This window comes from Eubalaena glacialis, chromosome 4, assembly GCF_028564815.1.
Source record: "Eubalaena glacialis isolate mEubGla1 chromosome 4, mEubGla1.1.hap2.+ XY, whole genome shotgun sequence".
Classification (NCBI taxonomy): domain Eukaryota; kingdom Metazoa; phylum Chordata; class Mammalia; order Artiodactyla; family Balaenidae; genus Eubalaena; species Eubalaena glacialis.
The window spans coordinates 34,857,838-34,883,338 of record NC_083719.1 but is presented as its reverse complement, the minus strand read 5'-3'; the positions used below and the strand labels follow the sequence as shown (position 1 = coordinate 34,883,338).

The 25,501-nt window shown below is 39.1% G+C and overlaps 1 protein-coding gene and 1 pseudogene across 1 annotated transcript in view; one reads left to right on the top strand and one right to left on the bottom strand.

The window, feature by feature from the left end:
• OXCT1 (3-oxoacid CoA-transferase 1) overlaps nt 1-25,501 on the top strand; it is a 144,538-nt gene that overhangs the window by 40,574 nt on the left and 78,463 nt on the right. The window lies entirely within an intron of this gene.
• LOC133089501 (peptidyl-prolyl cis-trans isomerase H-like) lies at nt 331-25,206 on the bottom strand (annotated as a pseudogene).

Genomic DNA, 25,501 nt, shown 5'->3' with positions numbered 1-25,501 from the left:
CTCTAGGGCACACAGGCTTCAGTAGTTGTGGCCCATGGGCTTAGTTGCTCCACGGCATGTGGGATCTTCCCGGACCAGGGATTGAACCTGTGTCCCCTGCATTGGCAGGCAGATTCTTAACCACTGCGTCACCAGGGAAGTCCTGTGCCTAATTTTTTTGTTTGTTTTTAAAAACGAACAACTTTATTTACAGTTGAAAACCTAAACACAAAATCTTGGCTTCTGAATCTGTGAGGTCTCTTGATCAAATGGGGCAGCAGCAGGCAGGGAAGCAAACACAGGGGCCAATCCAGATTATCTTACTCAAGAGCATCACCCCGAGCAAGGGAAGGCCTGATTCAGTCTTCCTCTGGACTACATCTCTCCACACTGTGAGATCACCACAGGCAGCTTGGGCTTATTGTTGGGGCCTGTGGGAACATTCTCAATCTTTCTCATCACCAGAAGTCCATCAATGATTTTTCCAAACACCACGTGCTTCCCATTAGCCAATCACACTTAGAGCAGGTGATGAAAAACTGGCAGCCATTCTTACTGGGACCACTGTTTGCCACGGAAAGCAGGCCTGGAGCTGAGTGTCTAAGCTTAAAGTTTTCATCTGCAAACAGCCCCCGGTAGATACTAGTGACTCCAGTACCATCTCCATTAACAAAATCTCCACCCTGAATCATGAAATCTTTTATGACCCTGTGGAAGCTGCTCCCTTTGTATCCTGTTGGAACCCCATCTTTTCTGAATTGTCCAGTGCAGAACTGCCTAAAATTCTCAGCCATCTTAGGTGCAACGTCTGCAAAGAGCTCCATCTTCATGCGGCCAACTTCCCTTGTGTTCTACCCAGTCCTTCCACAAGCCAGTGCCTAATTTTTTTTAAAAATATTTATTTATTTATTTTGGTTGCGCTGGGTCTTAGTTGTGGCGTGTGGTATCTTTTAGTTGCATCCTGCGGACTGTTGGTTGTGGCATGCATGCAGGATCTAGTTCCCCGACCAGGGATCAAACCCGGGGCCCCTGCATTGGGAGTGTGAAGTCTTACCCACTGGACCACCAGGGGAGTCCCTATCGTGCCTAATTTAAAAGCTAAATTTTATCATAGGTTTGTATGTATAGGAAAAAACAGTATATACAGGGTTTGGTGCTATCCACAGTTTCAGGCATCCACTGGGGGTCTTGGAACATATCCCGTGTGGATAAGGAGGCACTCCTGTAATGGTTTTCTCTTCTGTTCTTCATTCCGTGAAGAAACCAAGACCACACGTGTCCAGGAGTATAGGTTGCCTTCTCTCTGATTTGGCTTCTGAAATTTAATGTTAATTTCTGTAACTGAATAACTAAGCCCACATTCAATTTCTTTGAAGAGAATTTTAAATCCAAATCCCATGGGAGAGAAGTTAAACAGGAATCTGAAGAACTTAGTATCTCTTCTGTACTTGCTGTGGAAAGGAGCTGGGTTATTAATTTAAAGAAGCTATTTTAGTTTCCTTAATAATTACAGGAAAGGATACAAGTTTTGCCTTGTATTCTGAAAAAGTTCTTTTCAGTTTAGAATTTCTTTTTAAATTTTAGAAAAGGTTTGTTGGCACAGACAAAACTCAGGGAAGAAAAATTCATTATTATGAAACTCAGACAAATACAGGTTACCTACAAAAAGCGACAGGATTAAGGCTGTTGAGTTTGAAAGTTTTGGTAAAATTTAAATTTCTCTCAATTTGAGGAATTTACAAAGCTCATTCATTCTGAGAATTGGCATCTCAGAAGTGGAATTAGACCCTTACAAAGAAAGGAAGTATTAAATGGTATTTTAAAGCCAGTTCTATAAACAAATTCCTGCTATAAAAAGTAGTTTAGCTGCTGTTTTATTTATAGATATTTTTCCCCAATGCTTTTGGCATTATGTTTGCATCCAAAAAGTTTTCACTTACTTTTCCTTTTTGTTGGTTCATATTTTTAAATGTACAAAGTAGCATTTTATATGTGGATTAATGAGGACTAGATTTTATAAGGAGAGAGCAAAATAGAATGGAAAACTTTTCTTCATAAAATTCATTCCCAGGAAATAGGAGGGGCAGTAAAATGGTCCAAAGAGAATAGATACAGCTAGGGTATGCCTACACAAAGTGGAGTAGACTCCATAATTGAAATGTTTTCAACTGTGGCAATAGCAGATAAAGGAGATATAGCCTAATGATGATAAAAGCAACAAAAACAACAGCAGCACCAGCAAGTACTATTTATACCTGAACCTATGTGCAAAGCACATAAGGTCATCTGTTATAATAACCCAGTGTAGTAGGTTTTATTATCCTTATTCTATAGAGGAAGGAAATGAGGATAAGGAGAGGCTTTATGATAAAGCTAATAAGGGAGAGTTAAGATCTAAAAACATTTCTTTCTGCCTCCAAAGCCATGTTCTTAAGTATTAGTGAAGAATGATAGGTGTATTTTAAGGTACATTTTGTTTTATACTTTGTAGTGTTAACATTTAAAATATAATTTATTACCTCCTTAAGGGCAGGGGCTTAGACCTTTAGCTAATTGAATTTTTCAGCCAAGTATAGCTCCAGCACAATGTTAATACTTCCATAAACACAAAATTAAAAATCATTCAGAAATGTTAACCTCTTAAAACTTATAAAATCGGATAATCTCCTGAAAGCTGTGAAATGAGAGCCTTCACGCTTGAGAAGGTAGAATGGTTTCCCCCCAGTTAAAAATGATGTAGATGATATTATACAGTAGTTTGAAACCAAGATAGAAATTTTAGGATTCTGTATAATAAATACTGCTAATGATTATCTACTTAAAAAATAAGAACTTCCAGTTTCTGTTCTGGCATCTAAGGTGCTTAGTAGTCACCACTCCTGTTCTCACAATAAGAAAGTGAACAAACTGAAAATCAACAGATAACAATTTGTTCACAATAATAATACTGTTAATGTATTTCATAATTATAGCTTACGGATGAATGAAATGAATGATAGCAATGTTTTAAGGGACAGGAGGGAGAGATAAGAGTACTCTGTCATAGGGTACTTGCACTACCCGTGAGGTGGTATAGCGTTATCTGAAAGAAGCCTTGGATTAGTCGTAAATGTATATTGCCAACTCAAGCATAACCACTAAAAAGGCTAAAAAGAGAGGTATACAGTCAGCTGTATCCATGGGTTTCACATCCACACATTCAACCTGAATTTGCTGATGTGAAACTCATGGATACAGAGGGCTGGTTGTAATGAACATGCTAGGAGAGGAGAAAAAATGGAATCATATAAAAAGCTTAGTTAAAACCAGAGAAGGAGGGACTTCCCTGGTGGTCCAGCAGTTAAGACTCCACGCTCCCAATGCAGGGGGCCCTGGTTTGATCCCTGGTCAGGGAACTAGATCCCTCATGCCACAACTAAGAGCCTGTATGCCACAACTAAAGATCCCACATGCTGCAATTAAAAAAATAAAAAGATCCCGCATGCCGCAACTGAAGATCCCGCATGCGTCATTGAAGATCCTGCGGGCCACAACTAAGACCTGGCGCAGCCAAATAAAAGAAAAAAAAACAAAAAAAAACAGAAGGCAGAAAAAGATAAGACAAAAAAGAAACAACAAGGACAACAAATAGAAAATGTTAACAACTATGGTAGATGTTAATCCAACTATATCAATAGTCACTTTAAATATTAATAGTCTAAGATACACCAGTTAAAAGACAGAGACTCTCAGACGGGATTAAATGAGACCCAGCTATATGTTGTCTATAAGAAACCTGCTTTTATATATATTTTTTGCAGCTTTATTGATATATATGATTGACATATAGCATTGTATAAGTTTAAGGTGTACAACATGTTGACTTGATACACTTACATATTATGAAATGATTACCACTATAGTGTTAGCTAACATCTCCAGCCCCTCACATAATTACCATTTCCTTTTTGTGGTGAGAACATTTAAGATCTGCTATCATAGCAAAACTGACTTCAGAGCAAGGAAAATACCAGAGATAAAGAAAGACATTCCATGATGATAAAAGGACCAATTCTTGACAAAGACATAGGAATCCTTAAAGTGCATGCGGTGACAGTGGTTCTTTTTTTTTTTTTTTCACACTCATTATGACTTTCTGAGATACCAGCACCAGCTGCCCCATGCCGTCTTCATAGCAGTTTGGGTCCCAGCTCTGTGCAGCTCCTTTCCTAAGCATCGGTTCAACCACTTTCTTTTGCTGCTCTTGCAGTTACTATATCTGTGTCACCTCAGTGCTTCTTTTTTGCCTTTTTAGTTCTCTAATTCCTTATTTAAATTTCCTTTATTAAAATAACTGACAAAAATTAACTCAAAATGGACCATAGACTTAAATGTGAAATGCAAAACTATAAAACTTCTAAAAGATAAGAGAAAATCCAGGTGAACTTGGTTGGGTTTGACAATGCCTTTTTAAATACAAGACCAAAAGCACAATCCATGGTCAAGACATCTGTACAGACACCTCACCAAAGACAATATACATACGGCAAATAAGCAGATGAAAAAATGATCAACATCATATGCCTTTAGAGAATTTCAAATTAAAACAATTCGATAGCAATACACACCCATTAGAATGACTAAAATCCAAAACACTGGCGTCACCAAATGCTGGTGAGAATGTGGAGCAACAAGAACTCATTCATTTTTGGTGGAAATGTAAAGTGATAGAGCTGCTTTCGAAGACAGTTTGGCACTTTCCAATAAAACTAAACATACTAGTACCACATAATCCAGCAGTTGCACTCTTTGGTATTAACCAGCTCCCCTGGTTGGAACACTTGGAAGATTAATAAATTGCCTGTTTTTGTTTTCGTATAGAATATATAGTGGACTTGTTCACACTCTGAATCTGAGCCATTGTTGAATTTGATATTTGATTTCTTGTATTTGTCCAAATAGCCAAGAACTATTAGTCCTGTGTTCTGACTTTCACAAGGAAATAAAAGTTTCCTTCTTTCAAGAAGTTACTGCATGTGTGACCATATATAGATAAAAACAATATTTCACTTAAATGTGGAAAATGACAATTAGCTAGAAAGCCATTATAAATGCACACTGGGTCAAGCTCATAGCTTATGAAATCTACAAATTACCACCTTCAGAGTTGCTTGGGAAGATAGTTAAAAACATGACTGTTGGGCTTCCCTGGTGGCGCAGTGGTTGAGAATCCGCCTGCCAATGCAGGGGACACAGGTTCGCGCCCTGGTCTGGGAAGATCCCACATGCCGCGGAGCAACTGGGCCCTTGAGCCACAACTACTGAGCCTGCGCGTCTGGAGCCTGTGCTCCGCAACAAGAGAGGCCGCGACAGTGAGAGGCCCGCGCACCGTGATGAAGAGTGGCCCCCGCTTGCCGCAACTGGAGAAAGCCCTCGCACAGAAACGAAGACCCAACACAGCCATAAATAAATAAATAAATACATAAATAAATAAATAAATAAATAAATAAACAAACAAACAAACAAACATGACTGTTAAGTTCACAAATGATAAGGATTGCTATATGAGACAGTGATTATCTTAGATGATCCCACAATATAGTTGCTGAGATAGGACTAACCTGAAATTAGAAGTTGTATATAGAGCAGTGGGTGCTAAATTTAATGATAAAGATAGTAATTGCTGTGGGATCCAGATGGTTGTTTGCATGGTTTGTGGCTCTAACCTCAAAGACGCCCTTTCTATTTCTTAGCCTTGTTTCTGTAGATATTTATATATGGTGGATTGTAAATGAAGGGTAAGACTTCAGGTATTTTACACTCTGTCTTGGCTCACAGGTCTAAGGACATTTGAGTGGGGATGGGCCAAAATGGGGTGTGGAGGCACATCTTCCATAGAACCAAGGGCCTTGAGGGAAGAAATGGAATGGATGTCTCTTGGTTTGATTTCCTTACTTCCTGTTTGTTACCTATATGTTTGCTTTTATAAAATTAGGATCATATTTTATATTCTTTTTTCATTATGTAAAACATTAAGAATGTTTTTGAAGGTCACTAAATATTCCCCAAAAGAGGATATTTTAGTAGTTATACTCAAATTTATATTAACAACTCTATTGTTGTACTTTTATGTTGTTTTTCCCTCACTCACTATTATTAATAATGCTATAGTGAATATCCTTGTTTCAGTGCATGTATGATGATTTGATGAAATTCCTAGAAGTGTATTTTTGGGGTGTGTGCCTCAACATTTTATCAGCTTTTGATAAATATTGCTGAATTGTTCTCTAGGAAGGTAATTTCCATTATAACCCCATAATGATATTTAAAAGTATCATTTTCAGCCATTCTTGACAATATGGATATTATACTTAATTTTTTTTTTGGATAATCTGCTAGGTGAAAAAAGCTGTCCTGTGGTTTTGATTTGCATATCTTTGATGACAAGGGAGTTGAATATTTATTGGTTGTTTGTATTTTTTGTGATTTGATGTGTTGTTATAAGTATTACTATCATTATTTGAATGGGAATGTCTAGTATTTCATTTCCAGGTGTTCTTAGGTGATGAGTTATATAAGAGTGAGAAAGAGACTGTGCAGGACTGTGGTTGACACGTGAGCTCTGGAGTTAGGCTTTTTGGATTTGAACCCAGCTTCCTGAGGGATCCCCTAGCTGCTGGTCCCCAGGCAAGAACTTGATTGGCTATAGCTAGTAGAATATATAAGGAGGAGCATCTTAACTCTGAGTTACGGGAGTAAAGATGCATAAGGCTCTCAGAAAGAAAGTAACCATGGCTGGCAGCTTACCCCCAGAACCCCTTCCTAAAATAAGGTGTGAGTCAAGTGCTCTGTTGATTCACTGTTTTGAGACAGCTCTCTAAGACTTACAGTCACGATTTCCCACAAAATCACCTCATTGCAAATGAGGACATAGATCCTGTTGAAAAAAGAGAAGGGAAGAAAGGGTAAGAGGGTATTTCTAACATAATCGAATGGTTTTGGAATCTTTACCTGTGATATTCTCTCTCAAAAGGTTATTGAATAATAAGGCACAGTATGCCTGACATAAATTGAGGAGATGCACTCTTATGAATTATCTTATTGGAAAAAAGGCCAAAAATTCCATTTATTAATTTTGCCTTCACTTTTATTTTAACTATTTTTGACCTACTTATCAATTTATTCCATGTTGGTCTTAAGAATTTAGCTTGTGATTTTAAAATCACTCCTATTAAAATAGTAGTGGCTTTCCTCACTCCTTCCAGAGACCTTGTCAAAAAATGTTATTTTTTCCACCTCAAATATAGATTTAGCCTACAAATACTGAAGTGATAATTAGGGCTTATGCAAGATTGTTTCATTTGAAAAATTAGCTGCTTTTTTTTTTTTTTAAAGATTTACTTTCCAAATCTTTCTAGTTTGAGAGTATAGCTAAAAAAAGAAGGTATTTTAAAGTCATGGCTTACATAAATGATTTAAGTAAGAAATGCGTGAGAGGAAAAATGAAAAACATTACTCATTGACCCCTTTTGTGTTACTGGTTGTATCTGTTTTAAATGCATTTTTGCATGTATCATTATTGTAGCTTGAGCATGTAGCATATGTCAGCCTCCTAAAATTAGAATGTATTCAAATTTCTCAGTGGCCTTTTATCAGGCTCCTAGAAAAGCCAGGTGCACAACCAAAAATTAGTAAAAGTGAGAGAATGTAATTGCCAAGGTGTTGAAAATTTCTTTCTGGTGAGAAGCCACCGTAATCAAGAGAAACTGCCCTAGCAACATCAGTTAAGGTGGACTCTCATGTGAGATTTTTGAAGTATGAAGGAAATCACATTTCTTTTTTGTTCAGGTTAGATGTTGCCATTTCTGATAGCTCTTCCAAAATTAGGTTCGTCGTTGCATAAAATAAACATTTCACACTTCTTTCTGCCATTCCTGTTCCTATATACACAAAATTCTTTCACAGGTACCATCTTTCCACATACCTCCATAGAACACATCCTTCCCTGACTCCAGGCCTTTGCCCTGGCCATTCTGGCTGCCTGGAATGCCCTCCCCGTCCTTCTTTCTGTGGCTCATTTTCTGCCTTCTCACTGAAGCTTTTCCTCTGTTGTAGAATTTATTAATTTGTCATATTGTGGTTAGCTGTTCTCCTGTCTCCTCCAGTAGGACTGAGCAAGAACCTCGTGGGACCTTGTCCTATTCATCTCTGTATCGCCAGTACAGGCACACGATGCCTGGCACATAATAGGTGCTCACTGAATGATGTTTGAGTCACTTAGCCAGAAGGTTAAAATATAAGCGTCACTTTGCAGGCTTAGAAATGTTCTGCCCATTCTAGTTGATTGCCATCATCCTGCTGTAGTCTATAAGAAAGTAAAAAATGCCTTATGCTCAGTGGTTCTTCCTGACGGCTTTATAGTTGAGGTCTTTGTTGGACCTTGCTTTGAGAGGCTTGATAATCTGCCACCAGGTGTTCTGTAATTCCCTTCCTTATTACAGTGACTAGGTTCCTCTGATTTCTCTGGGATCACTATCTCACGGTGTGCCTTTTTTTTTTTTTTTTAACATCTTTATTGAAGTATAATTGCTTTACAATGGTGTGTTAGCTTCTGCTTTATAACAAAGTGAATCAGTTATACATATACAAATGTTCCCATATCTCTTCCCTCTTGCATCTCCTTTTAATGCTGGCTGGAAGAGATAGTGTATCTGATTCAATAGGCTTTTATTGCTCAGCTGAAGGAGAACAAGGCATATGGTAGTTAACTAGATTTGCAAAAGATGATAAATTAATGGCAAATAAACTGGCCTTGTAAATGCAACAGCCTGGTCAGTCAGGAGAGGATTGGCATAGCATATACACAAGTGCAGAGGAGTACTGAAGGTATACTAAGTGGCATGGAATTAAAATCATGTGTTGCATTTAACAAAGTACACCCAGTAAAAGGGGATTGATCTAGGGCTCAATAATCCAGAATAATTAGAAAGATACTGTAGGTTAATGTGTGTACTTTGAGGTCTTTGTTGTGGAACATCCAGCAACTGATATAGACTTACAACATATAAGGGCTAGAAAGAATATTAGACGTCACTTAAAGTTCAACTTTCACATTTTAGAGATGAAATGGCCTTAAGTGGTTCACATAAGAACACAGTACAAGAAGATATTAGACCTAAAACCCAGAATCTACATCTTTTGACCCCAAATGCAGTTCTCTATATCATACTGTTATCTCATTTTTTAAGAATAGCAGAAGTCAGTGAAATACATGGCATTAGAATCATGTGGACAAAAATCCTTCTCTTACAAACTACTGACATCGTAAATTACTCTCTTCTATCAATCACAGCCACTTTTCTTTAATGGGAGAAGGAAAATTCTGTCTAAAAGATCAGCATGCTTCTTTTTTTTTTTAACATCTTTATTGGAGTGTAATTGCTTTACAATGGTGTGTTAGTTTCTGCTTTATAACAAAGTGAATCAGCTATACATATACATATATCCCCATATCTCCTCCCTCTGCGTTTCCCTCCCACCCTCCCTATCCCACCCTCCCTATCCCACCCTCCCTATCCCACCCCTCTAGGTGGTCACAAAGCACCAAGCTGATCTCCCTGTGCTATGTGGCTGCTTCCCGTTAGCTATCTATTTTACATTTGGTAGTGTATATATGTCCATGCCACTCTCTCACTTCATCCCAGCTTACCCTTCCCCCTCCCCGTGTCCTCAAGTCCATTCTCTACATCTGTGTCTTTATTCCTGTCCTGCCCCTAGGTTCTTCAGAACCATTTTTTTTAGATTCCATATATATGTGTTAGCATACGGTATTTGTTTTTCTCTTTCTGACTTACTTCACTCTGCATGACAGACTCTAGGTCCATCTACCTCACTACAAATAACTCAATTTCATTTCTTTTTATGGCTGAGTAATATTCCATTGTATATATGTGCCACATCTTCTTTATCCATTCATCTGTCGATGGACACTTAGGTTGCTTCCATGTCCTGGCTATTGTAAATAGAGCTGCAATGAATATTGTGGTACATGACTCTTTTTGAATTATGGTTTTCTCAGGGTATATGCCCAGTAGTGGGATTGCTGGGTCATATGGTAGTTCTATTTTTATTTTTTTAAGGGACCTCCATACTGTTCTCCATAGTGGCTGTATCAGTTTACATTTCCACCAACAGTGCAAGAGGGTTCCCTTTTCTCCACACCCTCTCCAGCATTTATTATTTGTAAACTTTTTGATGATGGCCATTCTGACTGGTGTGAGGTGATACCTCATTGTAGTTTTGATTTGCATTTCTCTAATGATTAGTGATGTTGAGCATCCTTTCATGTGTTTGTTGGCAATCTGTATATCTTCTTTGGAGAAATGTCTACTTAGGTCTTCTGCCCAGTTTTGGATCGGGTTGTTTGTTTTTTTGATATTGAGCTGCATAGCATGTTAGCTCAGTTGGTTAGAGCGTGGTGCTAATAATGCCAAGGTCGCGGGTTCGATCCCCAGCATGCTTCTTTTAATTGTCATTCTTAACTTTTCGAATATGGCGTTGAGTTTTGGGGATAAGCTATGTATGCTCAGAAGACATTTTAGATTCGGGACCTCGATCAGCTTTATTCACTGTATGTTTCAGTGATTGCTGTGAATGATAACTTCAGAGTTAGGACTGGTTTCCTAGTGATGACTAGAGGCTGAAATTCAATTTGTTGGAAAAAACTGAAAACTGAAGCCAAATTAGGCCTCTGTACCCGACACCAAATTAACTTTTGGAGACAGAGTTTTGGGCAAAGTAGAAATTAATAGCTTTATTGCTTTGCCAGCCAAAGGGAGCCACAGCAGGCTAATGTCCTCAAACCGTGTGTCCCCAGCTGGGGGCGTAGTGAGAAGTTTTGTAGTAATGGTTCAAAGAGGGCGTGATCAGCTTGTGGACATTCTTCTGACTGGTTGGTGGTGAGGTAAGTGGGATTCAGCATTATCAACCTTCTGGTTCCAACCGGTCTGAGGTCTACATGCTTGTGGGCAGCATATCGTTAATTTCTCCCCTCTAGTGGGGGTTTTAGTATCTGCAAAACAGCTCAAAAATATTGTTATGGATATCCGTTGATGGGGAACCAGGACCCTGCCCCAAAGCTGCTTTATTGTCTCTCTTGACTGTTCCTCCCTTGTCTCTGCATCCCCTTCCTTCCCTAATTATCAACTGTTTGAACCTGCCTTTTGGAACGCAGGGAAGGTCCTGAAGGCTGAAACCTATTTCCTGTAATCAAGAAATAGGGAACACTGAAAGACTTTTGTGCCCAGGAGCCCCCCAGGTCCTGCTCGGTATCAAAGCAAGTGATGCCAGCCGTAAAACTGATTGTCTGTCTGCCCGTTGTCCTAAGGGAAGAGTCATTTGATCTTAATGCTAAAATCACAGTTGAGAATGTGATGAATATGTTTGAATGCCTTTAGGACTGACTTAAAGGTCTAGTTTTAGAAATTGAGCTACAGAGAGAGGAAAGAAAGTATTTTGTTTTGAAGTTTATTTATTTTTGCATCTTATGACTACTTTATTACACTAAATCAGGGAAAACAAACATGGCATTTTAATTTTCTTAATGAAATAAATAGGATTCAACTTTGCTCACTGCTTCCTAGAAATGAAAACATACTGAGAACATTTAGAAGATTAAATGACAAAGCTCTTATTCCAAGTGGCACAAGCTAAAGGATTTTAAATTTAGGAATTGAGCCATTCACAAACTGAATTCAGTCACAGCCCCTGTTGGGTTAAGCAGCGATTATCTGTGTTCTGGAAATGTTAGAGTTTAACCCAATTCTTCTTTGCAGTTTCTGTGTTTAGTACTGTGTTCTTGAATTATAAAAAGCTCCAGGGATGATTAACAGCCCCCAACTGAAGGAAACAGTCTTAAAAAGTAACCTTTTAAAGTTTTAGTTGACATCTCTAATAGGCAGTTTTTCTGTGGCTGTAAAAACCCAACATAAACTTTTTTTCTCTCCTTTTTTCTCCATAACTCTCTTCATTGAAAAATGTTCCTAGTTAATTCTATTAATTATATCATGTCTTGCTGTTTTTCTTGGAGTATGTGTTAATGGTGTAATTTTTTTCTTACTATTATAGATAAGGCTGGTGCTTTGAATGAATGCGTTAGAAGTATTTTAATTCCTTTGGGTAGATGTACTCATTTTAATTACTTCTTTGGATTTGCTACAGCCTTAATAAGATTTTCTTTTAGAAAAAGATAGGACAAATAAAATTGGCTATTTGTAATACTGCCTGCATGTTATTAAATCACATACTTAGTGAAGGTTGGCATTTTTTGGTTAAGTAAAAAGTGTGAAGGCAGAATGCCATCATGGACTAGACTGGATGTCGTATTAGTGTCAGTGGAGATGAAAGTAATACCATTAACTGCTTTTGAATTTGTTTAAAAACACTTCTTCCATTCTACATAAACTATTGGGATAGTCCATGAAGTGAGTAATACTTACTTTTTTTAAATCCATATGTCCTATTTTTCTGCTAGTCACAGTTTTAGTAAATTAGGTTATTTTAGGTAAAGCTTTTCTTCTAATGAGTTCAAACTGCTTCATCCATTTTCCTTCTCATCCCATGTTTTTAAATGAGACATTGTAGGGAGGAAGAACTGCTTTTGTTTTGTAATGAGGAACATGAGGTTGAAGGTTGATTATCATCAACTCCGAGGTTGGACAAGTGGAGAAAGGAAGAGTCTTTTGTTGTTCTCTGGGTATCTCTGTCACATTATAGTGTTATTGCTGGTGGTTAACTAAACCCTTTTATTTCCTAGACAAAATTACTAGGCCAGGTATTATTTTACAATATTAACTTTGATCCGTGCTTAATTTCATTCGCTTAATTGGCTCATTTTATTTTCCTAACCAGTAGAGGCCACTTTCTATCTTCATTGTATCAACTATTCTTTCTGGCCTTGTGTCATTCTCCAATTTGATAAATGTACTGTTTAATTTTTATACATTTTGTTCCAGAGACCATGTAAAGTAGCTTATAAGACACAGAAAATATACAAGATAACATCAATTAAAAGTAGGGCTATACGAAGAAAGAAAAACAATGGTGGGGCTTTAAAATGGAGCTAGGACTGGATGAAAAATTATACTGTAATGGCAAACACAAGATGTCAAATAAAAATTACTCATTTAGGGTCTTCCCTAGTGGCACAGTGGTTAAGAATCCACCTGCCAATGCAGGGGACATGGGTTCGAGCCCTGGTCCGGGAAGATCCCACATGCCATAGAGCAACTAAGCCCATGCGCCACAACTACTGAAACCTGCGCACCTAGAGCCTGTGCTCCGCAACAAGAGAAGCCACCGCAGTGAGAGAAGCCCACACACCGCAACGACGAGTAGCCCCCGCTCTCCGCAACTAGAGAAAACCCACGCGCAGCAACAAAGACCCAGCACAGCCAAAAAGAAATAAATAAAATAAATAAATTTTAAAAAATTTACTCATTTATATAGTTTATAGTACATATAATTTTTTAATTTAATTTTTATTTTATATTGGAGTATAGTTGATTTACAATGTTGTGTTAGTTTCAGATGTATAGCAAAGTGATTCAGTTGTACGTATACATACATCCATTCTTTTTCAGATTCTTTTCCCATGTAGGTAACTACAGAATACTGAGTAGAGTTCCCTGTGCTATACAGTAGGTCCTTGTTGGTTATCTATTTTATATATAGTAGTGTGTATATGTTAATCCCAAACTCCTAATTTACTCCTCCCTCCCACCATAGTACATATAATTTAAAGGAAACTAATGATTAAGTGAAGTACAACTATTCTTGCTATTAAAACTAGACAGAATTTTATCTTAGGTACTGTTTTAATTGCAAGAAAGAACTCTTTATAACTGTGGTATAAAGATACAGGTTTTCTCTAAGAGTATACTCTTCTTGGAGCATTAAAAGAGTGGTTGGGCTCCTAAATCATTGTTATTTTACCCAAACTTTTGCTAAATACTTGGAGGTCATGAGCCTGAGATTGTCTTCTCTGACACATATGGGAATATATCTGTTCAGAATTGCCTGTTGCACCCAGACCCTTGCCCCTTAACCATAATGAACTCAGGATGTGTTCTCTGTCTTCATTTAAGGCCTTGATAAAGACATTGAACAGGATAGGACCAAAGACATCAAAGCACTGGAACAGGGGTTCTTTTCTAATCTGGGGTCTCCCTGAGGCTGGAGGGTATAAATGGGCAATGGTTATGGACAAATCCCCTGTAATCTTTTTTTTTTTTTTTTTAAACATCTTTATTGAAGTATAATTGCTTTACAATGGTGTGTTAGCTTCTGCTTTATAACAAAGTGAATCAGTTATACATATACATATGTTCCCATATCTCTTCCCTCTTGCATCTCCCTCCCTCCCACCCTCCCTATCCCACCCCTCTAGGTGGTCACAAAGCACCGAGCTGATCTCCCTGTGCTATGCGGCTGCTTCCCACTAGCTATCTATTTTACATTTGGTAGTGTATATATGTCCATGACACTCTCTCACCCTGTCACATCTCACCCCTCCCCCTCCCCATATCCTCAAGTCCATTCTCTAGTAGGTCTGTGTCTTTATTCCCATCTTGCCACTAGGTTCTTCATGACCTTTTTTTCCCTTAGATTCCATATATATGTGTTAGCATACTGTATTTCTTTTTCTCTTTCTGACTTACTTCACTCTGTATGACAGACTCTAACTCCATCCACCTCATTACAAACACCTCCATTTCATTTCTTTTTATGGCTGAGTAACATTCCATTGTATATATGTGCCACATCTTCTTTATCCATTCATCCGATGATGGACACCTAGGTTGCTTCCATGTCCTGGCTATCGTAAACAGAGCTGCAGTGAATATTTTGGTACATGACTCTTTTTGAATTATGGTTTTCTCAGGGTATATGCCCAGTAGTGGGATTGCTGGGTCGTATGGTAGTTCTATTTTTAGTTTTTTAAGGAACCTCCATACTGTTCTCCATAGTGGCTGTATCAATTTACATTCCCACCAACAGTGCAAGAGTGTTCCCTTTTCTCCACACCCTCTCCAGCATTTATTGTTTCTAGATTTTTTGATGATGGCCATTCTGACCGGTGTGAGATGATACCTCATTGTAGTTTTGATTTGCATTTCTCTAATGATTAATGATGCTGAGCATTCTTTCATGTGTCTATTGGCAATCTGTATATCTTCTTTGGAGAAATGTCTATTTAGGTCTTCTGCCCATTTTTGGATTGGGTTGTTCGTTTTTTTGTTATTGAGCTGCATGAGCTGCTTGTAAATCTTGGAGATTACTCCTTTGTCAGTTGCTTCATTTGCAAATATTTTCTCCCATCCTGAGGGTTGTCTTTTGGTCTTGTTTATGGTTTCCTTTGCTGTGCAAAAGCTTTTAAGTTTCATTAGGTCCCATTTGTTTATTTGTGTTTTTATTTCCATTTCTCTAGGACCTGGGTCAAAAAGGATCTTGCTGTGATTTATGTCATAGAGTGTTCTGCCTATGTTTTCCTCTAAGAGTTTGATAGTGTCTGGCCTTACACTTAGGTCTTTAATCCATTTTGAGTTTATTTTTGTGTAAGGTGTCAGGGAGTGTTCTAATTTCATACTTTTACATGTACCTGTCCAATTTTCCCAGCACCACTTATTGAAGAGGCTGTCTTTTCTCCACTGTATATGCTTGCCTCCTTTATCAAAGATAAGGTGACCATATGTGCGTGGGCTTACCTCTGGGCTTTCTATCCTGTTCCATTGATCTATATTTCTGTTTTTGTGCCAGTACCAAACTGTCTTAATTACTGTAGCTTTGTAATATAGTCTGAAGTCAGGGAGCCTGATTCCTCCGGCTCCATTTTTCGTTCTCAAGATTGCTTTGGCTATTCGGGGTCTTTTGTGTTTCCATACAAATTGTGAAATTTTTTGTTCTAGTTCTGTGAAAAATGCCAGTGGTAGTTTGATAGGGATTGCATTGAATCTGTAGATTGCTTTGGGTAGCAGAGTCATTTTCACAATGTTGATTCTTCCAATCCAAGAACTTGGTATATCTCTCCATCTATTTGTATCACCTTTAATTTCTTTCATCAGTGTCCTATAATTTTCTGCATACAGGTCTTTTGTCTCCCTAGGTAGGTTTATTCCTAGATATTTTATTCTTTTTGTTGCAATGGTAAACGGGAGTGTTTTCTTAATTTCACTTTCAGATTTTTCATCATTAGTATACAGGAATGCAAGAGATTTCTGTGCATTAATTTTGTATCCTGCTACTTTACCAAATTCATTGATTAGCTCTAGTAGTTTTCTGGTAGCATCTTTTGGATTCTCTATGTATAGTATCATGTCATCTGCAAACAGTGACAGCTTTACTTCTTCTTTTCCGATTTGGATTCCTTTTATTTCTTTTTCTTCTCTGATTGCTGTGGCTAACACTTCCAAAACTATGTTGAATAATAGTGGTGAGAGTGGGCAACCTTGTCTTGTTCCTGATCTTAGTGGAAATGCTTTCAGTTTTTCACCATTGAGGACAATGTTGGCTGTGGGTTTGTCATATACGACCTTTATTATGTTAAAGAAAGTTCCCTCTATGCCTACTTTCTGCAGGACTTTTATCATAAATGGGTGTTGAATTTTGTCGAAAGCTTTCTCTGCATCTATTGAGATGATCATATGGTTTTTCTCCTTCAATTTGTTAATATGATGTATCACGTTGATTGATTTGCGTATATTGAAGAATCCTTGCATTCCTGGGATAAACCCCACTTGATCATGGTGTATAATCCTTTTAATGTGCTGTTGGATTCTGTTTGCTAGTATTTTGTTGAGGATTTTTGCATCTATGTTCATTAGTGATATTGGCCTGTAGTTTTCTTTCTTTGTGACATCTTTGTCTGGTTTTGGTATCAGGGTGATGGTGGCCTCATAGAATGAGTTGGGGAGTGTTCCTCCCTCTGCAATATTTTGGAAGAGTTTGAGAAGGATAGGTGTTAGCTCTTCTCTAAATGTTTGATAGAATTCACCTGTGAAGCCATCTGGTCCTGGGCTTTTGTGTGTTGGAAGATTTTTAATCACAGTTTCAATTTCAGTGCTTGTGATTGGTCTGTTCATATTTTCTATTTCTTCCTGGTTCAGTCTTGGCAGGTTGTGCATTTCTAAGAATCTGTTCATTTCTTCGAGGTTGTCCATTTTATTGGCATAGAGTTGCTTGTAGTAATCTCTCATGATCCTTTGTATTTCTGCAGTGTCAGTGGTTACTTCTCCTCTTTCATTTCTAATTCTATTAATTTGAGTCTTCTCCCTTTTTCTCTTGATGAGTCTGGCTAATGGTTTATCAATTTTGTTTATCTTCTCAAAGAACCAGCTTTTAGTTTCATTGATTTTTGCTATTGTTTCCTTCATTTCTTTTTCATTTATTTCTGATCTGATCTTTATGATTTCTTTCCTTCTGCTAGCTTTGGGGTTTTTTTGTTCTTCTTTCTCTAATTGCTTAAGGTGCAAGGTTAGGTTGTTTATTCGAGATGTTTCCTGTTTCTTGATGTAGGCTTGTATTGCTATAAACTTCCCTCTTAGAACTGCTTTTGCTGCATCCCATAGGTTTTGGATTGTCGTGTCTCCATTGTCATTTGTTTCTAGGTATTTTTTGATTTCCCCTTTGATTTCTTCAGTGATCACTTCGTTATTAAGTAGTGTATTGCGTAGCCTCCACGTGTTTGTATTTTTTACAGATCTTTTCCTGTAATTGATATCTAGTCTCATAGCGTTGTGGTCGGAAAAGATACTTGATACGATTTCAATTTTTTTAAATTTACCAAGGCTTGATTTGTGACCCAAGATATGATCTATCCTGGAGAATGTTCCATGAGCACTTGAGAAAAATGTGTATTCTGTTGTTTTTGGGTGGAATGTCCTATAAATATCAATTAAGTCCATCTTGTTTAATGTATCATTTAAAGCTTGTGTTTCCTTATTTATTTTCATTTTGGATGATCTGTCCATTGGTGAAAGTGGGGTGTTAAAGTCCCCTACTATGATTGTGTTACTGTCGATTTCCCCTTTTATGGCTGTTAGTATTTGCCTTATGTATTGAGGTGCTCCTATGTTGGGTGCATAAATATTTACAATTGTTATACCTTCCTCTCGGATCGATCCCTTGATCATTATATAGTGTCCTTCTTTGTCTCTTGTAATAGTCTTTATTTTAAAGTCTATTTTGTCTGATATGAGAATTGCTACTCCAGCTTTCTTTTGATTTCCATCTGCATGGAATATCTTTTTCCATCCCCTCACTTTCAGTCTGTATGTGTCTCTAGGTCTGAAGTGGTTCTCTTGTAGACAGCATATATATGGGTCTTGTTTTTGTATCCATTCAACCAGTCTGTGTCTTTTGGTGGGAGCATTTAATCCATTTACATTTAAGGTAATTATCGATATGTATGTTCCTATTCCCATTTTCTTAAATGTTTTGGGTTTGTTATTGTAGGTGTTTTCCTTCTCTTGTGTTTCTTGCCTAGAGAAGTTCCTTTAGCATTTGTTGTTAAGCTGGTTTGGTGGTGCTGAACTCTCTCAGCTTTTGCTTGTCTGTAAAGGTTTTAATTTCTCCATCAAATCTGAATGAGATCCTTGCTGGGTAGAGTAATCTTGGTTGTAGGTTTTTCTCCTTCATCACTTTAAGTATATCCTGCCACTCCCTTCTGGCTTGTAGAGTTTCTGCTGAAAGATCAGCTGTTAACCTTATGGGGATGCCCTTGTGTGTTATTTGTTGTTTTTCCCTTGCTGCTTTTAATATGTTTTCTTTATATTTAATTTTTGATAGTTTGATTAATATGTGTCTTGGTGTGTTTCTCCTTGGATTTATCCTGTATGGGACTCTCTGTGCTTCCAGGACTTGATTAACTATTTCCTTTCCCATATTAGGGAAGTTTTCAACTATAATCTCTTCAAATATTTTCTCAGTCCCTTTCTTTTCCTCTTCTTCTTCTGGGACCCCTATAATTCGAATGTTGGTGCGTTTAATGTTGTCCCAGAGGTCTCTGAGACTGTCCTCAGTTCTTTTCATTCTTTTTTCTTTATTCTGCTCTGCAGTAGTTATTTCCACCATTTTATCTTCCAGGTCACTTATCCGTTCTTCTGCCTCAGTTATTCTGCTATTGATCCCATCTAGAGTATTTTTAATTTCATTTATTGTGCTTTTCATCGTTGCTTGGTTCCTCTTTAGTTCTTCTACATCCTTGTTAAATGTTTCTTGCATTTTGTCTATTCTATTTCCAAGATTTTGGATCATCCTTACTATCATTATTCTGAATTCTTTTTCAGGTAGACTACCTATTTCCTCTTCATTTGTTAGGTCTGGTGTGTTTTGACCCTGCTCCTTCATCTGCTGTGTGTTTTTCTGTCTTCTCATTTTGCTTATCTTACTGTGTTTGGGGTCTCCTTTTCACAGGCTGCAGGTTCGTGGTTCCCGTTGTTTTTGGTATCTGTCCCCAGTGGCTAAGGTTGGTTCAGTGGGTTGTGTGGGTTTCCTGGTGGAGGGAACTAGTGCCTGTGTTCTGGTGGATGAGGCTGGATGTTGTCTATCTGGTGGGCTCGTCCACGTCTGGTGGTGTGTTTTGGGGTGTCTGTGGCCTTATTATGATTTTAGCCAGTCTCCAGTTAATGGATGGGGCTGTGTTCCTGTCTTGCTAATTGTTTGGCATAGGGTGTCCCGCACTGTAGCTTGCTGGTCGTTGAGTGAAGCTGGGTCTTGATGTTGAGATGGAGATCTCTGAGAGATTTTCGCAGTTTGGTATTACGTGGAGCTGGGAGGTCTCTTGTGGACCAGTGTCCTGAAGTTGGCTCTCCCACCTCAGAGGCACAGCCCTGATGCCTGGCTGGAGCACCAAGAGCCTTTCATCCACACGGCTCAGAATAAAAGGGAGAAAAAATGGAAAAAAAGAAAGAAAGAGGATAAAATAAAATAAAATAAAGCAATTATAATAAAAAATAAGAAAAAAAATTATTAAGAATAAATTTATTAGAAAAAAAAATTTTTTTAAATTTTTAAAGATAGATTTATTAATTTTTTATACTAAAAATAAGAAAAAAATTAAGAAAAAATTTATTAAGAAAAAAATTTTTTTTAAATAAAAAATATGAAAAAACTTATTAAAAAAATTTTTTTAAATTTTTTAAAAATAGAAAATAAGGAAAAAATTATTAAGAAAACATTTATTAGGGAAAAAAAATTTTTTAAGCAAAAAAAAAAAAAAAAAAAGGACGGACCTAACCCTAGGACTAACGGTGAGAGCAAAGCTATACAGACAAAATCTCACCCAGAAGCATACACATATACACTCACAAAAAAAGGAAAAGGGGAAAAGTTAATATATCCTGCTCCCAAAGTCCACCTCCTAAATTTGGGATGATTCGTTGTCTATTCAGGTATTCAACAGATACAGGCACATCAAGTTGTTTGTGGAGCTTTAATCCGCTGCTTCTGAGGCTGCTGGGAGAGATTTCCCTTTCTCTTCTTTGTTCGTACAGCTCCCGGGGTTCAGCTTTGGATTTGGACCCGCCTCTGCATGTAGGTCGCCTGAGGGCGTCTGTTCCCCGCCCAGACAGAACGGGGTTAAAGGAGCAGCTGATTCGGGGGCTCTGGCTCACTCAGGCCGGAGGGAGGGAGCAGTACGGAGGAGGCGGGGCGAGCCTGCGGCGGCAGAAGCCAGCGTGACGCTGCAGCAGCCCGAGGCGCGCCGTGGGGAGGGGCGGTGTGGAGAATGACCTGTGCTCGCCCACAGGCTTTTTGGTGGCGGCAGCAGCAGCCTCAGCGTCTCATGCCCGTCTCTGGGGTCCGCGCTGATAGCCGCGGCTCGCGCCCGTCTCTGGAGTTCGTTTAAGCGGCGCTCTGAATCCCCTCTCCTTGCACGCTGCGAAACAAAGAGGCAAGAAAAAGTCTCTTGCCCCTTCGGCAGCTGCAGACTTTTTCTCGGGCACCCTCCCGGCTAGCTGTGGTGCGCTAGCCCCTTCAGGCTGTGTTCACGCCGCCAACCCCAGTCCTCTCCCTGGGATCCGACCGAAGCCCGCGCCTCAGCTCCCAGCCCCCGCCCGCCCCGGCGGGTGAGCAGACAAGCCTCTCGGGCTGGTGAGTGCTGCTCGGCGCCGAGCCTCTGTGCGGGAATCTCTCCGTTTTTCCCTCTGCGTCCCTGTTGCTGTGGGATCCGCGCTGATAGCCGCGGCTCGCGCCCGTCTCTGGAGCTCGTTTAGGCGGCACTCTGAATCCCCTCTCTTTGCGTGCCGCAAAACAAAGAGGCAAGAAAAAGTCTCTTGCCTCTTCGGCAGCTGCAGTCCTTTTCCCGGACTCCCTCTCGCTAGCACCGAAGCCCGAGCCTCAGCTCCCAGCCCCCGCCCGCCCCAGCGGCTGAGCAGACAAGCCTCTCGGGCTGGTGAGTGCTGGTCGGCACCGCTCCTCTGTGCGGGAATCTCTGCGCTTTGCCCTCCGCACCACTGTGGCTGCGCTCTCCTCCGTGGCTCTGAAGCTTCCCCCCTCTGCTACCCGCAGTCTCTGCCCACGAAGGGGCTTCCTAGTGTGTGGAAACCTTTCCTCCTTCACAGCTCCCTCCCACTGGTGCAGGTCTTGTCCCTATTCTTTTGTCTCTGTTATTTCTTTTTTCTTTTGCCCTACCCAAGTACGTGGGGATTTTCTTGCCTTTTGGGAGGTCTGACGTCTTCTGCCAGCGTTCAGTGGGTGTTCTGTAGGAGCAGTTCCACGTGTAGATGTATTTCTCATGTATCTGTGGGGAGGAAGGTGATCTCCGCGTCTTACTCTTCCGCCATCTTGCCCCTCCTGTCCCCCTGTAATCTTAAGAGGGACTTTATAGGTCAGGAAATATTTTTGTGTGAGCAGATATTGTAACTTTCATCAGATTCTTAAAGAAGTATATGGTTCCCCCAAAGTTAAAAACCGCAGCATCAGAGACCTCTAAGACTTTGTCAAGCCATCAGGTACTTCTGTGGTTCTTGTGTTATCTACCTATCTGTACATCAGAATGGGCTTCCTGTTTTCTTCACTGTTGTATCTAGTAGGTGCTTAATTAATATTTGTTGATTTAAAGTGAATGAAACCAAGTCACATTTTCCCAGTATGTCTGTAAAACTCTAACTTGAGGGAGTTGGTCAGGTGCTTTGTGAAATCTTACCCTGTGCTTTTCTCTTGGCCCACCAATGAGCTAGCTAGATCTGCAAGTTAATGAAGTTCATTTAGCAGGGTTTGGTGTGGGGAAAGACTTGTATTGGTGTCTAGCAGTATACTTTTCTCTGCTTATGACCTTATAGACCATTTGTTCAATAATCCTTTTTTGGGGGGGAGGGGGGGTGGCTGCACCACGCGGCATGTGGGACCTTAGTTCCCCAACCAGGGATCAAACCCGTGCCCCCTACAGTGGAAGCGCAGAGTCTTAACCACTGGACCGCCAGGGAAGTCCCAATAATCCATCTTAAGACACTGTTGTGAATCAAGCCCCAGATTGAAAAGGAGTATATTTGTGTATTTGCCTCTCTCCATCTACTGACATCTGTACCAGTTTTTACTTGACTGTAATCCTGTGGCCATATTTTCAGGCTCTTTAAGAATCCTGGGATATAATTTTTGTGGGTATAGCCTAGAATTAATTTGGAGAATCTAGGTATCTCTTCTTGGAATTCAGTTCTTCCTTAGCCATATTATTTCTGCCCTTTTCTTCTCCCTGATGGTGAAGTCAGGAGTAAAAGGGAATTGAACTGCTGTGCTTTATTCTGTCCTCTCTCTCTAGCAGTCATGATGACCATGTCTGAACTCCCCATCAGTAACAACGACAAAATCACCCCAGAAACCACTCTTTCATCACCTTTAGTATTTGGACAGGACTGATTTCATTACAATTTTGTACCCTTTGACCTACCTGTTAAAGTTTCATGTGACGTCCATTTGTCCTAGGTCATGTGTGTCTCTCTTTTGTATGAGCTCTTTTTTTTTAAATTGACGTATAGTTGATTTACAATGTTGTGCTAATTTCTGCTGTACAGCAAAGTGACTCAGTTATACACATTTATACATTCTTTTTTTATATTCTTTTCCATTATGGTTTATCCCAGGGGATTGGATATAGTTCCTTGTGCTTTACAGTAGGACCTTGTTGTAATAGTTGTTTGCATCTGTGTACTAACCCCAAACTCCCAGTCCATCCCTCTCCCTCTCCCCCTCCCTTGGCAACCAGAAGTCTGTTCTCTATGTCTGTGAGTCTGTTTCTGTTTTGTAGATAGCCCTTTTAAAATATGAGGAAACACATGGCTATCCATGTTATTATATTCTTTCTTTATGTACCATTCTCTCATCGTCAAGATGATCCATTTTCATACTATCAGAATGGGGGTTTTGAGAGCCTCACATCCCTCGTAAACCCATCTATCATTTAGCGTTTCTGACCGCTTGATCCTGATCCTTATTTTTTTCTCTCAACTTTTCGGAATCTGCTTTCCTTCAAAGAACAGGATACATTTCTATGTATGCCCGGGATTCAGTTCCTGGTCTATTACAAATTCCAGTTTTACACTGTCACTTTCCCTCAGGGTTTCCATCATTTCTACTTTACCAAGCAGTTTATCCTTATTGGTTAGAAGTCCTGAATCATGGTTTCTCTCACTGTTTCATTCTGAAAACTAGAACTTGTCAGAAGGGAATATAGAATTTATCAGCAGAATATGATGAACAGAAGATGTTCAGATAATTGGCATCTCCCATGATATCACCATCTTACATCACTATCTTGTTTCTGAGTTAGTTTTGTCATTTCTGTTAAAAATAAGCCATCTACATCTTTAGTTTGGTGAGCACTCTGATTATATGGCCATTCGTGTGATATTCTTTCTCCTTTTGAAGTCACTTTAAATATATTTTACCACATCTCATCATAGGTCAGTGGCTTCCCAGGCATGTGCATATTTTCTTGACATAGCTTGTTCTTTTGTCACCGGACATTGGAGAATGTCCATTAGCATGAGATCCAATCTACAAGCTTTCAATGACTATGCAATTGTATTTACAATTGTTTATAAGGTTGCAAATTCATTAATAGCCACTAATCTTTTCAGTCTTTGTGCTTTTCTATAGAGATATCTAAGACCCTATGTATTTGACCCAGGCCTTTTTAGCTTTCATGCCATTTTCTCCTATATTTTTGTACTAGTCAAATTACCCCTTCGCATGAAGCTTAAGAAGATGTGCACCTTCTTGCTCCTTTGGATTTTTTGGGAGGGATGCCCTGCATGCTGACCCCCCCTTTTGCTCCACATTTCTTCTTTCTCTTCCCCATTTTTCTGGGTTAAATTAGTATCCAGAGCACGTCTGCATCTAGCTTGTAACTTTTTCGGTTATTGCTCATTGCTTCCCTCTTCCATTTTTCTAGTCTTCCAAGGCTTTTGTTTGTTTGTTTGTTAATTTGGGATTACCTAGTGTTATAAGATTCTAACCATTATTGCTGTTGTCGTCTGCTTTTAAAATTTCTGGACAAAAGAAGAATATTCATCCTAAGGCTTTTCGAAGATTAAAATGACTCAGGAAAAAAATCTGCAGTGTGATTCCTCCCCTTCCTCGCACCACAGGCCTCACTTTGTATTACACAGCGAGGTTTGCAGGTGTGCAGCTTTTTCCACTAACAACCTTCAGGGCTGGGCCCATTTTTGTGGCTGTACCCGACTGAGGTTGTCAGTAAAATAAAATAAAAAATAAGAAGGTTATGGCCTTGCTGCTCCTCTGTTACCTTACCTGAGATATAATGTTTGCCAAGTAAAAACAAAAACGCTTGTCACCTGAGGATGAATTCTTATCCTTCTCCGAACTTTAAAATACAACTTTTCAGAATTATAAAGTAGGAAGGGTGCAGGGTAGAGAAAGCAACCTTTTAAAACAAAGTTCAAATCAATAATAATTAACATTTCCTAGCCTCTATTTTCCTGCTAATAACCAAAGACAAGTACTAATTAGAGAAGCCTCAAGTGTCTGGATTTCTGGATGTACCAGATGGTGCTGCATAAGGACTATGCATCGTGCCAGGGAGAAGCCTGGGTTGCTCTTAGCTACCACCTCTCCTCCATCTTCACCTTGTCCGAGGACACGTAAACATGCCCAGTGCTCTGCACTGAGGCTTTTTCTTTGTTCTTTATTCTCTATCTTACCCACTTCTGATTTCAGGAGGTACGTTTCTGCCATGCTTAGTGAGTACTCTTGTGAGCTTTTATTTTTACTTCTTCCTTAACGAACTTGTTCTAGTCATCTTTTTCTTTTCAGGTTTCCTTTGACTCTCATGTTACTGCCTGATCTCACCAGATCCCCCCTCTCCCCCCACACATTGGTTCTTTCTCACTGTTCTTTCTCAAGATCACACAAAACCAGCACAGAAGCCTTCAATTCCTTCAATAGCTAGCATTAAGATAGTTCTGCCTCTTCAGTTTTTTTTTTTTTTTTTCTTTGTAAAATCTTTTCACAGATTGTCTGAAAACATATG